At 38.3% G+C, this 15,756-nt stretch overlaps 1 protein-coding gene across 3 annotated transcripts in view; it reads right to left on the minus strand.

Moving 5' to 3' along the window:
- IRAG1 (inositol 1,4,5-triphosphate receptor associated 1) overlaps nt 1-15,756 on the minus strand; it is a 96,257-nt gene that overhangs the window by 74,458 nt on the left and 6,043 nt on the right. Inside the window, exon 1 of one of the 3 annotated variants that reach the window (XM_064715122.1) lies at nt 13,408-13,478. The exons of 1 other annotated variant lie outside the window; for it this stretch is intronic. The gene's annotated coding sequence lies outside the window, so the exon portion shown is untranslated. Of the gene's footprint in view, nt 1-13,407; nt 13,479-15,756 lie in introns of those variants that run through there. One more of the 3 variants, XM_064715121.1, reaches the window with a different exon arrangement.

The raw sequence follows: 15,756 nt of genomic DNA on the forward strand, positions 1-15,756 counted from the left end.
GGGTGCAAAAATTTAATGTATCCACATTCAGACTCATTATCTCTAAGATTTCATTCTCAGTCTAAGATACCATGCAATGACCTCAGTGTGTGAAAGAGATGCTAGGAAAGAGGCTTTAAGGTGACAGGCATAAAGGAGGTGGTAACCTACAGAAATACTTTATGTTTCCTGGCACTGTATCACCCCACACTTACCCTCAATTCCCACAGTCTAGCGTGTTGTAACTACCTCATTCTCTTCATAAAGTGCAGCAACTTGAGTAATGGAGAGGAAATTTCTGTTCCCACTGTTTGTATCTAAGATTGCTAGTCCTTCACAATGATCCATTTAAGCAAAGTCAAATGCCCCTGGGAAATTCTTCAGAAGGTAAGAGGGAAAGAAAGAAACTAAAACCCTCTTTTAAGAAGGTTGGCTCCTTTTTCCCCATCTTACCTTCCTAGCCATAACTATCCAATTAACAGAGGTTTAAATGCACAAGGTGAAGTAGGTTTTATTCCCTTAACTTTATTTTGCCTGGTTAAGACATGGGCTTAACACTACAGGTCTTGCATAGGGATAAATTTGGCTTTCAAATATGCACAAACCAGAGCCCTGCAAATACACAAATATGCACAATGCTGATTTTTGTCATGGAATCACAGACAAAGTATAGCTTTGGAACAGTCTGTCCACACACTTTATTCTCTTTTCCTTTTCAAAATTCACCTTGTATTTCACGTTGCCAAGAAAGCAAAAATATTTTCCCCTGCTTGATTACATGCTCAATCACTACCAGCTCACATTCTATTGCCCAATTACTGTGCTGAAACTTAAGATACAAGATCAGGAACACCTGATAGCATTTTCCACACTTACAGCAGAAGAGAACAGCACACACAAACCCCTCCTGATGCCCAAGTGGACAAAACACAAATGTGAATAGAAACAAAATACATTGCTATTAGCTTCTGCACAGAGGAGGCCCTTTTAGTATTTGGAAAGGGGAAGAATATTTTCATTATTAATTATGAAGCAGAACAGCTTTTGCTACAGATTCACAATAGGAATAGGTTACCCCATTCCATCTCTGTAAATACAAGGATTACTTGAAATGGCTGGGATGTCTCATCTAAAGACTACAATGGCCTAGCAAAAAGAAATAGATGGAAGCTGAATGATTGTTTTTACACTTTTGCAAGGCAACAGTTAATTCAGCTTTTAAAGTACTTCAAGATTTTTTTTGTTTTCAATGAAGCTGAATGAGGGTAGGTTTAGATTAGATATTAGGAAGGAATGTTTTACTATAAGGGCAATGAGGCACTGCAAGAGGTTGCCCAGAGACACTGGGACTCCCCATCCCTGACACTCAAGGCCAGCCTGGACTGGGAGCTGTGTTACATGGTCTAGTGGGAGACATCCCTGCCCACAGCAGGGAGCTGGGACTAGAACTTTAATGTCCCTTCCAATCCAAAGCATTCTGTGATTCTGGGAGCTCTCTTCCTAGAGGCTACTAACACAGCTAATAGAGCCTGCATTGAAATATTTTAAAAATTAGTTAATAAATTCAAACTAAATGAGTGTGTAACACAAGGTTATGCTGAGTATGCACAAAACATTTAAATTCTTTAATGACAGAATTAACTACACAGCAGCCCCTGCAGTACAAAAATAATGAGCATTGCTTAATGAACTTTCCAACTGCTGCTGAAATACCAACAATAAGGGAACAAACTTCTAGTTTGATAATGATTCGTTTTCTTCAGCTTTCAAAAACCAGGCAAGGGCCAGTGAAAAGTATTTCAGCTGTCAGAGTCAGTGAAGAAAGTCACAATGATCAATGATCACATGGTAAACTTGCTGAAAGCTAACTTTTATCAAGGTTATCTTAAACAGTTAATGTAACAGAGAGTAAGTATTTTGTTGGCCTTGTTATCCAGAAGAAAGCAATGGATAAAAAGAAGGCACTACAAGAACGATGTCCAGAGTTTCAGGAAGTATCTACACTGCTAAGATGATTGATTTCTGGTATTAGAGTCAGTATATTCAATAAATTAGGCTTGAATAATAAATTCAAGATGCAGAGGTTATTTTCTTTCTACTTCATGAAAAAAAGAGGCGAAAACACATTAATAAATCACAAGCTGCAGTTCCCAGTCCCCCACCAGCACATTTCCTCTACTAAACCTCATTTGGATGAGAGCTACAACCAGCAGCAATCAGCTCTGGCCTCTGTGTACGTTTGAAACTGAGGCACATTTGTTTCCACAGGCTGCTCCACCTTGAGCACCTCCAAAAACCATCCTGAGAAAGGACTGAACATGCAGCTGAGTCTTGAGGAGAGCAGTTACTTCTTCATCACCTCCCTGCAGTACTTGCATTTCTCACAGCAAGGCTGACATTCTTTTGAGACTATAAAAGGCAGCAACAGATAAATTAATGGAATTTTTAGAACAGAGCAATAAAGTGCTTTGAAGAAGCAAGCAACTAAAAAAGGAAATCAAGCAGCCATTACATCAGCTGAATGAAAAAGGCATCCAAGAATCGGTTTGAAATTTAATCTGCCATAATCTTATATGAGAACACTACTCATGTGCATGTTTAGTAAAAAGTTAAATTGATCCTTGGGACATTTTAAACTTCTCCTAAAGCCTTGGTTCATAGAAAAAGATATTATACATGAGTCTTATTCTAGTTTAAGGAATGATAAAATATCAGCCATTCCTCACTGAGGTTTAAGCAAAGTATTTTTACCTCACATGGTAGAATCTCTTCAGTCTCAATTTCTGTTTAGCTGTGGGTGAGCACACACTTCATTATTTGCAGCAGCTGACTTGTGACACCTGCTGAGTGAGCCCTTGAGAGCTGCTGCCACACGCTCTTCAGCCTTCCTACTCCATATCCAAACATTTGTGAGCACAAAGGAGGATTTTAGAGACTTCATGTGTAGTGTGTGTGGGTTCAGAGCCAGCAACAAGGAGCCTGAGCTCTACAATGCCTGGCTTTTTTGGCTTACACTATCCATACCACATCCTATAGTCCTTCAATAAGTGCATAGCTCCAAAATAGGAGTTACACACATTTTTAAAAAGAAGCGTAAGAAATAAAAAATCTTATAAGGGATGGGATAGCTGCAATGTCACTGCACTAACTCAGCTCCAAATGTCTTCAAAGTCTCACCTTTCTCCACAACTATCACTCATATATTTAGCCTGAAAAAACATGATTAAGAGTTCTTGTCCTGAATTGTTTCTCTAAATTTGCCTGCCATCCCAAACAGCATTCAATTTCTTAATTTACATAATTCTTCATTGTTTCAGCCATCTTTATTTCCTCTCCCTCAGGTTTCTGACTATTTTGCTCAGAATAACTAGCATTCCTGACATTGTCATTTTCAGCTTTTAATTAGATGAAAATTTTCAGCTAATTTTCAGCTTTTAACTATTTTTCCAATTCAAAGTTAGCTCTCTGTTAAACTCAGAAATGTGACTTCTATCAGAAAATGCAAGAGTTTGGTTTGACACTTAGTAAATCTTTCCCCAGGGGACAAAAATTCTGCTATGCACAAAGGGAGCACTGACTAAAGCATATCTCAAAGTTGCCTGCTTCACATACAGCACTCCTCCAATGTTCAAAGCATTTTACATGCTAATATATTGGTTTTTTTCCTCAGATGCAAAGCTAGTGAAGAGATTTAGTATATTTACTGTGAACAACACCATGCACATGGAAGCTTCTGTTTAAGGGGAAATTGAACACCTGAAGATACAATGAAAGGTCATTCTAGAAATCTAAAGAATTTGCTAAAATGCACCATATTACTTTGCTTCACACATTAAAACTGTATAACTATTGTTATATTGGATATTGTTACAATAACAATATTGTATATTGTTAATTTTTTTCTTGCAAGGCAGAAATTAGAACACTCATTTATCATTTAATCTTGTTGCAACCTAGTTTCACCAAAAAGATACTCAGAAAAATGAGAAAATCACATGAAATGTACTTTGCACCCCATTTACACCTCTACCAGCAAAATCAACTAATGCTAGAGTTCTTCTTCAAAAACTGGGCCAGTTTTACAGCAGCAAATGCTTTGAAAATTCTGCAGTGTGAAAAGTGTACAGTGAAATAACACAAGTGCTGATAAACATCTCCTTTGCTTACAAGATGAAAACAACAGCAGGTTCCACTTAACTGCAGACTGCCTTTAATTCAAATGAAACCAAAAGACTCAACGAAGAAAGTGTTTTTAACAACTGCAATCACAATGTTTGAAAAGACTCCTACAGAGAACAGAAAGATTAAACCTGTCTATCAGCTGGATTGTGGTATTTGTTTTGGTTTTTGTAAGCTGTTATTATGTGTTTCTGCATTCTATTGATTTTACTTCCCATGTGTATTCATGCTTCAGAGGACAATGATCCAAAAGTAATACCAGCACTCATTTATACACTTAGGGTTTGTGCCAGAGTCTCAAGTAAAGATTTTCTTTTAAAAGGTGACAAGGACAGCTGTGTAAATTCTATTCAGCTGAAAGCTCACAGAAGAAAAACACTAGGCTGAGATGTTCTTGGAAGACACTAGTGTGATTAACAGAGCTTGTCTTTTGCCATGATGCAGGAGGAATGAAGCAAAACCAAAACCATGAAGCCACACGTGATTATTCCATTCATTCCCAACAAAACTTAAAAATTCAATTGCTTAAGAAGGTTCCCAAGGATAGACAGGACTGGGAAAGACTGAGAGAAACATGGAGACAGGCCCAGTAAGTGCCATGAGACATTAACAGAGATTTCTAAAGGCTTATAGAAGTTATTTACTCCTTCCTTTTAAATGGGAAAAACACAAATCTAAAAGCACTGGAAAAAATGTATCTTTGGCAATGGGGGATAGCACAATGCCAGCAGAATGTCTTTTAATCATAGCTGTTTAAAAAATCCAGGGCACCAATATAAACAATACAACATATAAACACAAGTTTGCAACTGCACCAGTTGCCAGCTGCTGAAGAGGCTTTAAGCAAAAAAAGCCTTCTAAATATCACTTTCTGAGGACCTAATCTCAGACCCCTAGTCTGCTTCAAAAGCAGGTTTTGTTTGATGCTTGGGAGGGATACAATTATTACCAGTAGCATGCAATATCTGTGGCAACTCTCTTGCCTGTTTATGTTTGAAGAAACCATTGTCAAGTAAAATTACTGCCTTTGTCACCTGAAAAAAGCAGGTTACATAATGACTCACATGCCATTGTATAGTTAAGAAGTAGCAATATTTTATTCCCGCTAAGACAGGACAGAAGCATTCCTACTCAAAGAATCTTTTCCTCTATTTGTTCTACATAGAAGTGTTCACACAACTTTCAAATTGCCTAAATTTCGTGAGTCCTCTACACAAAACATTTCAGCACATCAGTAATTTCTAAATTTATTCATGAAGTTGTTTGCTTCCTTAACCACATTTGCTTCAATGAGGTAAACAAGACATCATTTGTCCATTTCCCTGGATGCATCATTCTAATTTTCTATATCTGAAGTCCTACATATTTATATATTTATCTAGTAATGTTTATGTGGAATATTAATTTCTATCTTGCTTCTACATTCTACCTGCTGAACATGTGCTCTCCATCACTGCTTGGAAAGGATTTTAACCTTTAGCAGGCATTGTAGCAACCTCTCTAAGTTTTTCACTACCAGAAGGCTTCAATTGGGCTACTTGAAACCTTTGCAGCCAAGTCTACAGTTTTCCTTCTACTGCTTTAAATACCTCTCCTAAATGGTTTTATCTGGTATGAAAGAGAGATGACACTTCAGTTTGGATTTGGATTTATTTTGAGAATTCAAATTCACATGGCCTGGGAAGATGGCAGAAAAATTATTATAATTCATCATAGTCTCAGTAATAGTTGGATTTTCTGCTTTTCTTCTACATCGCTCTGACAAATCCTTTGTTAAATTTGATTTTTTTTTTCAAGACCACAGGTTGTATTTTGAGATATTTTTTGCTGCATAAATAGAACAGTATTATTTATCAATACCTTTTTTCATTAAAAGTGTTTTATTATCTTCCTTCTCCTAAAATATAAAACTGCCTATTTTACATCTCAAATGAGACCTTTGCTAGCTTACAGGGTTTTTTCCAGTAACCTATTTGTTACACTGTAATTTCTTAGATTTCATCCAGCACTGTTGAGGTCCTTACCCTATAGCTATTTGTGCATCAAGTCATGCATAAAGAGCTTTCTGGAGAATGAAGCAAATATCTGTGTTCCTTGGACAATGCATCTCCATTCTTTTAAATATTTAAACCAGCTTTACTTGGCAAAGCTATCTCTTCGGTAATATTATTTAGGTCAATTTCTCACAAATTATTCTTACTGACTAAATAACTCAAGAGGGAGCATTTTTAAACTGCCAGCTCTTCAGAACAGGAAAATTATTAATTTTACAGTGTCAGAAACAACGTTATGATCTTTGTGCACTACTGTTAATTAAATAAGGAACGCTGTCACAGAACACAGATGGGTAAGTATGATCAGAAGTTAGCACTCTGCCTGTTCCTCCTTCTCTCTCCATTATTTATTGAAGTTGTTTGAATTTGTTTACAAAAACACCAATAACAACAAACTTCTGGTTTTTTCCTGCAAATGACTGAAGAACAAGTTGCATTGCTTCCCTTCGCATTAAATAGATGCAAAGCTGAGAACAAAATGCCATTTCCATCAAAATCCAGTCCATGTAATTTATCATTTATGTACAGCTGTCCTAACAATTTTCCACCAAAACCATTGTTATGATTATCTTATGTGCCAAAACAAGAAAGAGCAAGTATATCTTAAATTTTTCCCTTTTGACACTGCCCTTAGAAAGTAAATTACCAGTTTTCACTATTAAACACTAACATACAAACACCATAAAATTATGGTAAAAGAAATAAATTTATATGGAGGAAACTTCAAATTTTATATGTGCTTACACTTTATGGTGGCGATCCTACATTTAAATGAAGCCAGTGTAAATTTATGCCAGGAACAGAGAAAGACACGAGGATCCTGACTGGATGTAGGCCTCTTGCAGGTGAGGCAGAAGAAGAGAATAGGAAGAAAAAATAATGATACTCAGAAAGGCCACAATTGACATTTTTGGATGCAGGTAAGACTGCTCAGATCTATTTTTTTTTAAGGGAAAAAAGAAAGCATTATCCAGGTTTACAGGGAAAATGCACATATCTGGGGCCCCCTCCACTTCAGTGATGCCAGCAAAAATTTTGCCATTCAGTTTAGAGAGAGCTGGACAGAGCCTCAAGGGACTGCGGACATGAACATTGCTGTTCTGGTCACAGCTTGATGCACAGGCCACAGTGAGGAGGCCTTTCAAGGGGCTTTTTGCAAGAAGGAATGCCTGCATCCCAATTAAATATTTTGACACTCATTCTGATGAATTTAGCAAGGAATGCTGCTATTAAATGTATTATTCTCAACAGTTAGATTCCCAGATCAGCACTGTACTTTTTGTAATTATCAGCTATTGTGAGCAGCTTTTATTTATCTCTTTCTCCCTCTGCTTTAGTTGTGACTCATTTTCTCCTCATTAAAAAAAAAGTGCAGTTGAAGAGCAGATCAAGTTTCTTTCTCTGCTGTTTGAGATGGTTTTTATCTATCAAACTGCTTCCTTTAGAAAAATAGAAGCACATATATGTCATGCTAATGAGTCTGTGAGAGGATAACTACAACATGTGTAAAAGTGTGTTTTATCTGTAGCTTACAGATAAACTGTCTCAAATACCATCGTCATCACTGTGGATTTTTGTTACACTTGCTGTAACATGATTGTATTGCCATAAAAAAATTCATCCATGTTAATTATGACCAGGAGAAATATTACGCTGTTAAATAGCAAGAAAACACAACTATAATTACCTCCTGAGGAAACAAAACAAAAAGTATTTATATAACACAAAACCCCAAACCAAACAGAACAAAACAAAGTAACCAACCTTCTTTGTTATAAACTAACATAACCCATCTTCAAAAATCCTATTAATTCTAATTTAAAAAGCCTAATTAATTCTAATTGCTGTCTTTCTTTACTAGCTTGATACACAGAAAAACCATTACATTGCTGCTTTATTATCAGTTACAAGAGCTCAAGTCTGAACTTGCTAAAGATTTTACAGTTCAAACTCAGATTAAAAAAAAAAAAAATCAAACCAAGAAATCCAAGCACACAACATGCTCCACTCTACCCCTCCCAACTTGTCTGGAAAGAACTGTCTGAGGAAAACTTGAGGGTAATAGGATGCCTTACACATCTGATGCTTTGCAGCACTCTTGCCAGAATGTTGAGCTTTTGGGTTCTGTTTCCTCTCTGGGTTTCATCACTGAAACCCAAATGCAGCCAACAGAAGCGTGCCAAGGCAAAGCTCTTTTGGCTCACTCATCAGTACCCTGCTAAGTGGCAGGGTCAGGAAGTCTGGAGGACACCAGGCAGCAGCGGCAGGGAAGGAGCAAAGCAAAAATCATTAAGAGGTGTTTACTTGTCCCATTAAAATAGGTTCCATTAACAAAAGCTTAGTTCACTAAAACTCAGTTTTAACTCTAAACCAGTAAATTCCACATGGAAGCTTTAAAAATATTCTTATTTAAAAATGCCAAATATTGGACTTTAGTTTTATTGCATTTCTTCAAAATTATATCTTGCTTTTCTGTGTGTGTTGGTGGGGTTTTTTTTTTTTTTGTTTGTTGAATTGTGAGAATTAAACAATCCCTGAATATCCAGCAGAAGAAAAATGAGAAGCACCAACAGTCAGAGGACCAGGCTTGCTTGTCAATTATGATTTTAAAAGTTACTCCTTTTCATTTGAGTACTCCAGTGGCCAAGTTACACAAGGTACACAAAAGGTCACAGGAGCTTCTAAATGGATAAACTGATGTCTTTCATGTGCCTTGTAGTACTCAGAAATCCTCAGAACTTCTTAGCTGTCTCCTTCTCTGCATGTTTCACCTCATTATATTGTAAGTTGCTATTGTCATAATTAGCTTATTTGAGCATCTGTTGCTTCACCCACAGCAAGTGCCTGCACACATTGTTCTATCTGTGCTGCCAGGTACTGGAGTGTTCTCATTATCTTAAAATCCTTGTCTGACAAATATCCTTGAGGATTGGAACTACATGATCTTTAAGGTCCCTTTCAACTCAAACCATTCTATGATTAATGGAAGTCCTAGATGTTTTTCCCTACAGAGAACACGGTGGGTTTTACCAGACCTGCTGGTATTTTGGACCTGTATGCCACTTCCCATACAGGAGATATTTTGTTACATGGAGTGATAAGTTAGAGGGACACAGATGAGCTCTGAAGCACGCCAGCACTTGTCTTGGTCTTGGAATGTCTTTTTTTTTAATATATTTCAGTCTACTAAGTCTATAATTGCTGTAAGCTGCTTTTTGTGCAGTTTATATAAGTTGGCCTGGCCTTAACTTTCATGGAAGCATTACCTTTTTTCTTGTGTGCTGTCACAACTTTGTGATCTTGCAAGTCACACCTCCTTATGTTTGAAAACAATTGCACTTATCTGTAAACACCTTGGAAATCCTTTTCACTGTCATCTACAACAGTGCATAACTTCCCAGAGCATAAGAGCTCTAAAGCAAACCTTGAACATACCACCTCCTTTGCACATTCAATAAGAGGCCAAGGAAAACAAAACCCTGCAAAACCCAAAAATCAAAGCCAGACAGCTCCCAAACATATTTCCACTGATTTTTAAGATGTAACATGGGACAAGACTGTCTGAGACAAGCATATATATATAACACATGCTTCCAGTTATTTTCATGCAAACACAAAGTTCACAAGAACAAAATAAGCATGGCAGATCCCATTTTAGAAGAGAGTTAATTTCTAGACCTGAGATTCTAAAACTCAAGTTTCCCAGATGTGATCACTATGAAACAACATCAAAGGCAGCTAATTTCAGATCAACGACAAAATTGGCTCCACCATCTCCCTGGAGCTTTCATTCTTTGGAGGTTTTCCTCACCACCTCCATCACTCACATATATGAGGTAGGATTTCCTGTTTTGCCTGCCCACAGCAAACCAAACTCCCCCTCCCACCCTGTTACTGATTTGCTGTCCCTTTCTTCTGACCCTTCTGCATCTGGGACACAAACTCATTTTAAGAAGCTGCATTTCTTCAGCCACAGTCAGCCTCATTCCCCAACCTAATGATGGGCTATCCATGGTCCAGATGCACATCCCAAGAGATGCCACCACACTGTCTATTCCACACTGCTGGCTCCAGCTTCTCACCAGAAGCAGCAGCTGCCTGTCACTTCCTAGCCTTCAGCACAGGCCTTGGCTCAAAGCCACCCTCATGTAAGAGGTCTTGCAACTGGAAATGGATTTAACAAACCACTCAGCAGTTCATAAGCATAACAAGAAGGTGAGACATCTAAACAATCAGCGGAGTTTCATCTGTTTCCAGGTGGTTTCCCCCCACATCTGCTCAGTAGTAGGTTTGTATTTTTCAAATGAAAGTTTTCTTGCAACACTGTATATAACACCGCAAGAGTTCTACAAAGTTAATGAAAGCTTGTGTATATAGCAATAAAAATCTTACTATTTTTGCAGTCATAGCAAGACAGTATTGACACTGCTGCCTATTGTCCATCCAGATGAGCTCATGCCTGCATTTAAATTTTTAGGGGCTGCAGTAAGTTACCATACAGTCCATAGTATTTAAATCCCATTTCTCACTCAGGCTATAAAGCATCTTGTGTTCCTAATCTTGCCTCCAGAACATTGTACCTTTTCACTACAAAAAATGTTTTACAGAGTACACACTGTATGGAGCACAGAATCCTAGAACCATTAAGGTGGGAAAAGACCCTCAAGATTATCAGGTCCAATCTTTCACTGATCACCACTGTGTCAACTAGACCAAAGCACAAAGTGCCACATCCAGTCTTCACTTGAACGTGTCCAGGGATGGTGACTCCACCACCTCTCCAAGAAGCCTATCCCAATGTTTAACAACCCCTTCTGTGAAGAAATGCTTCCAGATACCAAGCCTCAACCTTCCCTGATGCAGTCTGTGGCCATTTCCTCTTGTCCCATCACTGGTTGTCTGGCAGAAGAGACTGACCCTACCTGCCTACACCCTCCTTTATGTCACTCTAGAGAGTGGTAAGGTCTCTCCTGATCCTCCTTTTCCCCAGGCAAAACACCCCCAGCTCCCTCAGCCACACCTCACAGGACTCACCAGACCCTTCCCCAGCTCTGCTGCCCTTCTCTGGACTCTTTCCATCCCCTCAATGGCTTTCTTGCAGTGAAGGGCCCAGAACTGGGAACAGCACTCGAGGTGTGGCCTCACCAGTGCCCAGCACAGGGGGACAATCCCTGCTCTGCTCCTGCTGGCCACATCTTTCCAGGTCCAGGCCAAGATGTCACTGGCCTTCCTTTTGAAAATATAGCCAAAAATAATTTATTATTTCTTTAAAATTGTTGAATAATTGAAAGAATGGGAAAAGTCTTGTTTCCCTCCTTTATACAGTTGCTCTGTCCACATATCCCTAATAAAAGAACCAATAGATAATTCACTATAACCACTGCCAGTCTTTCCAAAAGAAATGGGAAATTCCCATCAATTTTGTTTCCAGATCAGAGGCAGAGCATCCTTATAAAGCTCCTCTTATGAGATATACTGATCTTATCTGTTTTCTTTTAGAAAGTTTGTTGTAGATAATTAGCTGCATGGATTTGGGAAGATGCACTACACACAGTTGCTTTTAATTCTAGAAATTCAAGAAACATTGTTTGTAAGTGCCCCTACAAGTGTTTATAAGAAATTACCTTCCATTTCTATTTTTCTTTGGAGGTTCAGAATAAATTTGGGGAAATGAAAGACTTTAAATTCATTCTAACATTTTCCACAATGTAGGAAGTATTTAAATAACCTTGACTTAAATCCCACTGATTTTATTTTAAACAATTTTTGGAACTAAATTCAATTTAGCAAAACAAGAGCAGCACCTTGGATATTATCCTTTTTTGTGTAATAGTGAACTTAAATCTTCCCTGAAAACTCCTAAGGAAACATACGGATAATTTCACAGAGAAGTGTCAAAAACCAAAGCCCTACAGAGGAAAGTAAAAATAAACAATATCCTCTTCTCTTTACTCATCCCATTAGAATAGCAACAGAATATAAACTCAGCAAGAGAGTAATTGGTCATCCTGATAGTAAAAGTCAGCAAAGAATTGCAACTTCACAATATAAGGTAACAAAAACCCACAGAACTCTCACTATAATTTGCTACAGAGGCAAAGTAAAACTTGTCATGAAAAAACTACACGATGGTGCGCCATTTCTGCTTTTTTTTAAAGAGTATACACAGAGAATCTCATTATGAGAGTCTAAAACTGCTTGGCAGCCATTTGAGGGCAATGTGCTAGCGTTTGTGCTGGGGGGAGGAGGAAGAGGAACACCAAAACACAGGCAGTTACATGAAGAATCTATAGTGCTATGTGCTTGGTTTTAATCAGTCAGGATAACACTGCTCTGTAGATGTAGTACCTGTCTGAAAGATCTAGGAATCTGTGCCTTTTGCAGTCTGCCAGGTGTAACAGCTTATTCTCACATAATTTCATGTATCTCAACTCCTTTCAGTAACTGGATGATCCAAGGTGTGACTTTGAATTCTTTTTCACCAAGAACACTCCAAACACTCACTGCAAGAAGCACTGCCAGCAGGAGTGCTAAGTATGCTGCTGTTTGCAGTGGTGGTCACCTGTACCCTGGGAGTCAAGAGTAAACCTCTCACACTGTTAAGGCTTGGTCAGTCCCTCATCACTCTCCCTGTATCCCTTTTGAGCTACGTTTTCTGCAGGAGATACAAAAGTTTACAGTAGGGGCCCTTCCCCCATTGTCACTGCTAGGACTGCCCAGCTGTGAGTTCTTCTGTGTTTTAAAGCCCAGCCTTCTTCAGTTTGGGTCAGCATTCAGAAGAGATAGGGTTGTCATAAGCAGTTGTCCTAAACTGATCTTTAATTCTTCTGTGCCCCAAGTCCTCCACATCATTCAAAACTCACTACACAAGAACTTCCCCATCTCCACACCACCATCTTCCAACACACTAAAATACCACATTACCTCCACAGATGCTCATGCCTACCTCTGCTTGACAACTCATATTTCTCAGCTGCATGTTTAATAGCAATTTTTATTTTTGAAACAAAATAGAAAAAAATAAAAGCTTTGCTAATGTCATCTAACCAATAAATAAAGAGGTCTTCAGCATTTTGAAACCAGGAATATCGCAGAATTTTTTAAAATTTTGGGTTTTTTTTTTTAAATACCATTTTGTTGTCATCTTATTACAGGGGTTCCATACAGTTGTCTCCTTATCACAAAAGTTCCATACCTTCTTGGTGTTTCTCATGGGCATCTCCTCAGAGCACTGACTCTTTGTTCTTCACTAAATAACCACCTGACTCCAGTTCCATTCTCACCCAGCCACCCCAGCCTTCTATAGCACTCTTCTTCTCATTGCTTACAGCTGTGGCCTGTTAAAGTCAGGCCTGTTCCTAATCTTTGATAATTGGCCCAGCTGCAGCTCTGTAGGGGTAAGATTACTTTCTACACTCTCTATTTTCTTATATTCTATCCCCCTACACCATTTTAGCTGGGAGTATATTTTCTAAATTTATATTATTCCTACATGGCAAACACCCCCATTCATCAGAGATTATCAGGGATCAACATACCCTGCCTGCTCAATTGGACCTGCCTCCAACTGTGACACCAAGGAGACACTTCAGCAGTAGCTGAAAGATCAGGCTGCTGCTGCTGCTGCTCCAGGAACACCACAGCACACATAAACCCTGCCCAAGCTCTGAGCACAACCCAAACCCTCACCATGCCCTGCCTCTGCTCTAACAGAGCAGTCCCACCTCAGCTCCCTGCAGCCCTTCCCAGCCTGCAGAGACCTCCACAGCAGCTGGTATTGCATCCATACACAGCAACACTCCCAGCTGCCTGTGCCTCAGCAGCCTTTTGCCTCAAAGCTCATTTGTTCACAGAGCTGCCAGCAATCTAAACTGAAATTCCACTGAACCCACTGCTTGTGTCTAAGGGATAGCTCAGCATCTGAGAGGAGCTAAAATTTTAGGTGAATAGCATGCAAATAGAGTTGATTAAATGAGGGAGAAAGTGCTTTTAAGAGTTCCAAAACCTCTTTATGAGTTGTTCTAGCTCAAAATCCATAAGGGTGGGCAGACATTTGTGTTGCTCTAATCATACCTAAAATATTCATTTTCCTAGGAGTGAAAAGAGAACTTAAAAAAAAAAAAAGATATGTTACCTTTTCCCACAGCCCTATTTAATATGTACAATCACAAATATGTTTTCTGAATAAATATTGCAACTAACAGTTTGTCCCAAAAAAGAGCCAAAGAGGTAACAACATTGCTTCTCAGACTGAAGACAGTAGTGAAACATTTGCTTTAAGGTAATTAACAAATTATTAGTGCATCCCAGAGGTTTCAGTAACTATCTGAAATTCTTTAATGTGACATGAGTGTCAGAAGACTCCCTAAAGTGGCACTGAGATTGGTATTTTACAGCAGATTTGTTCCTCAGCTTGGAAGTCTGCAATTTTGTCACAAACACACTCTTGAAAAGCACTGCAGAATTGGATAAGCTAAAGGAAAATGCTGTATCCTACAAAATTCAACAGTTTACCATTTTAGCCAATAAAATTTGAGCTAATATAAGCAACTAGATTGAAGAAAGGAACTGGAATTAATTCAAGTAACAATGACAGGCTAGGACACACTAAAACAAGAAAACATTTCCTTAATAAAACTCACTGATTTGGAGAAACCTGTACTTTCTATAAATCTGTCCACACATTCAATACAAAATCTTTGGGAAAAAAGGCTTTAAAACATGACAGTGGTACTCACTTGTAAATTCTTCTTGTTGCTATCTACCTCAACTCTCCAGTAAAGTCATTGGAAAGAAGTAAAATCATACTATTGAGTAAGAAATACTTTTTTAAAAACCCATAAATCAACAATACTTTGCTTCAACAATACCTACATTGAAAGTGCCATGCTGGTCAATCTTGCCTTACAGAAGTAACAGACAAAATACTTGTAGAACTGGTTTTTTTAATGATTGCCTATTTTTATTAAAGTTGAGGAGCAACTGTTCATAAACCTATTTACTGACTTTGGAAACAGAAATGGTTAAACAACTTTTTTGTGGTCTCACTCATACAAAATAACTATGCTTCATCTCTGGGCACGCTCTGCATCCAGCCTCACAAATGGCTGTAAAAGTAGTTTGGAGAAAAACTGAATCAGTTTGCAGCTTGTTACAGGTGACCCAGCAATGCAGAAACATTACCAAGGCCAAATTCATTGTGTCTAACTTCGAATTTGGCTCTGAGGCAGGGATGGACCTCCAGAGCCCCTTCCATTGCAAACTACGCTGTGATTCTATGAATGGATACTGAAAACACATGGCAACACTTTTTAAAATGTCAATGTATTATTATTATTCTATTTATAACTCAATAGCGCCCTCTGCTGATGTTTTCCTGCTTGGTTATTTGCATGGAAAAATTGAGAGGGTATGTTATGGCCATGTGTTAACACCTTTCCTGCAAAGGAAGGAAGGAAAACAGCAGAAAATTCATTCAGCACCGAGAGAATATAAGTGATTAACACCTTTACGAGGTCAGTTTGGAAATTGTTGGGGTATTTAA

This window comes from Zonotrichia leucophrys, chromosome 5 (genome assembly GCF_028769735.1).
Source record: "Zonotrichia leucophrys gambelii isolate GWCS_2022_RI chromosome 5, RI_Zleu_2.0, whole genome shotgun sequence".
Taxonomy (NCBI): domain Eukaryota; kingdom Metazoa; phylum Chordata; class Aves; order Passeriformes; family Passerellidae; genus Zonotrichia; species Zonotrichia leucophrys.